Source organism: Pinus tabuliformis, chromosome 7 (assembly GCF_031772625.1).
Source record: "Pinus tabuliformis cultivar Carrire ecotype Pingquan chromosome 7, CPIR1, whole genome shotgun sequence".
Lineage (NCBI taxonomy): Eukaryota > Viridiplantae > Streptophyta > Pinopsida > Pinales > Pinaceae > Pinus > Pinus tabuliformis.
The window spans coordinates 728426307-728429375 of record NC_142293.1 but is presented as its reverse complement, the minus strand read 5'-3'; positions in this window follow the sequence as shown (position 1 = coordinate 728429375).

Here is a 3069-nt window from a genome sequence, read left to right as displayed (position 1 = left end):
TCTTAATTTTGTGTAATATTACCGATACTTTTGTCAAACTTTCAACTCAGGGTTGGCGCCTAGGCCTCAAATATCCCTCCTATAATATCCTATGATACAACCTATAATATCCCTCCTTTACATGTGAAAACTGAGAAACGATTTTTTTATTTATTTAAGCTAAATGTCAAATGAAAAAAGACATATCATTGAATACAAATTTTATTTTAAAATTCATATGTTATTTCATTATCACTTTATTCGACAGACTTTTAAAGAGAGGTTATGAAATTGTAAATAGTTTGACCTTCACTTGATTAGATAGCCACTATGTGCTATACCTTTCTACTTCTCATAATAGTTTGTGAAAATGTGACCTCACCATTATTTCACGCAGTTCGTTTATTATAGGTGGATCATGTATACAGTAATGCCTCTTTTTTTTTTTACTATATGTTCCCTTCCCTTTTGGAGTTACATGGGCATATGTTGGCACATTTATATATAGTCAGGGCATAATCTCGTAACATCAACATATATTAGGTTGATCGTTCTTAGAGTTACTTATTTGATCGGATCCAACATTGGACTTTCGATTGAGGATCGACAATATTATTTGTTGTAACTATTAAGTCCTTTCTTTAATATTTCTCCACGACTTTGTATTATTAGAATGGTTTTGGACTTTGGTTTATGCTTGGTTTCATCGTAATTTTGCTATGGAATACTCTATCCCTTCTCACAGTTGTAATCCATAGTGTACCACGTGAAACTTTTATTTCTCAGTCAGACATCAGATGTAATGCCATGACATATCTAACTATCCATGGCTCCTACGATTAGGATGTTTGATCAACGGTGGGGAGAGCTCTAAGTGTTTTCTGGGTAACTGATAGCATTCGCTCCACCATCCCTGAGGTTCATTTTGCCTTTCCACTTTCCAGATGTAGGGGTTCTGAAACTCCAGGGTTTTTTCCCTAAGTTTTAGGCTCTCTTGTTCATTTAGTGTTTCCCAGTGGAGTTTTTTTAATCCATTCCCATTGAAGAAGTTGTTTTCAGTGAACAACGGTTTTTCACTCCCTCAAGGTGAGTTGTATTTCTTTGAATAGTCACTGAAAGTTTTTATGGAAGAATTAGGGTGTATTTCTTCTTTTCTTACTTGGCAATGTTCTTGCTAGGCTCTAATTGTAATGTTTTTTTTATTTCTGGTGGATACTTCTAGAATGTTCTTGGTTGGAAGATTTTAAAAATCCATATGACTAGCAGAGATGTGCCTACGAGAGCCTTCGGCTCGGCTAATTAATATATATATATATATATATATATATATATATATATATATATATATATATATATATATATATATATATATATATATATATATATATATATATATATATATATATATATATATATATATATATATATATATATATATATATACATCGTGTTATAAAATTTTCCGACCGCAGAATGTTATAGATCTTTTTCATAGAAAACATAAGGAACCCTTTATGTAGGACCTGAACTTCAAAAAGATAACAGTTCGAGACATATTCCGGGTATAATTAGGCCGATAGGCCTTTCCTATGCATCAACTTTTCGTCAACACTTTTACTTTGATCCGTTAGATCAGATGAAACACTTTCAACCGTTGATCTGAACCAGAAAACAAAACAATGGAAAATCAAGAAAGCACGGAAAGTCAAGAAAGCACAAAAGCTCAAAAAAGATTCTATGCAAAAAAAAATCAAGAAAGCACGAAAAAGATCATAAAAATCAAAGATCGAAAGAAAAAAGCTCAGAAAAGCAAAGATTTTTGAGGATTTTTAATTTTTAAATGCAATGTATTATTAATTTATTTTTATAATTTAATTGAAATATAAATTTTAAATTTTAAATTTAAAAATTAGTTTAGATTTATTTTTAGTTGTAAGTTTATTATGTGTTAAGAGGGATTTTTTTTGACACTTTGATTTTTTAAGAGTGAAAAGAGATTTGATTTTTTTGGCATTTGGTAGATGTAGAGTTAAAATGAATTTAGATTAGTTTAAATATTAACCTTTAAATAACTCACATTAGAGAAAAATACCATGGGAAAAAACCATAGATTAAAAATATGATAAGGAAAAACCATGGGTTGGAAAATTTTATATTTTATATTTTAATTTTAATTTGACTAAGTCAAAATGTTAAACATTGTAACATCTCTCTAAAATAATTAAATTCAATTTAATTCCATGCTAGCTCCCATCATTTTCCTGCTCAAAAGATAGGCGTTCTCAACACCTTAGCTACTTCGGCGGGCGTTGCAAGTTTATGACGAAAATCACCTTGAAGATAAGAAAACTTACCTCCTGGAAGTTTTTAATAAGAATGGTTATAGTAGGTCTCAAGGTCTTAAGGCTTTTCAAAATGCTGAAAAGGGTCCTAAGAGTAAGATTGACCCCAAGGATTGGTCTTCTGGTGTTCATCTTCCCTTTATTCAAGGGACCACAGATAAAATTGCTAGGATCTTGAGGAAGCATGAGATTCATTCTTCTTTTAGACCTCTTAACACTATATGAAGTTCTCTTCATTTTGTTAAGGACCCGATTAACCCCAAGGATTAGAAGGTTGTTTATATCATTCCCTGTTCTTGTCGAGCTCCTTATATTGGTGAGACCGGTCAATCCATTAACCAAAGGATTTGTGAACATGTTGCCGACATCAGGCATGGAAGGTCTCGCTCCTCCGCTTTGGTAGAGCATGCAAAAAAAACCAATCATCACATCTCCATTGAAGAGGCTAAAGTCATTGCGAGGATTGACCATTTTCATTATCGTAAATTTAGAGAGGCCTTAGAAATTGAAAAAAAAAGACTTGTTAATTTAAATAGAGATGATGGCTGGAGTATCAACAAATGCTAGATTCCTGCGCTTTCTTCCTAAAAAATTATTTTTATTTATTTATAGATTAATTAATTAATTTTTTTTGTTAATCCCCATATTGCTTAGTTTATGACTCTCTTAAATTATTTAATATTCATTAATAAGATTATATAGGGTTATGAATCCTTTCTCACTTGAGGGGGGATGTGAAAAAGAGAGC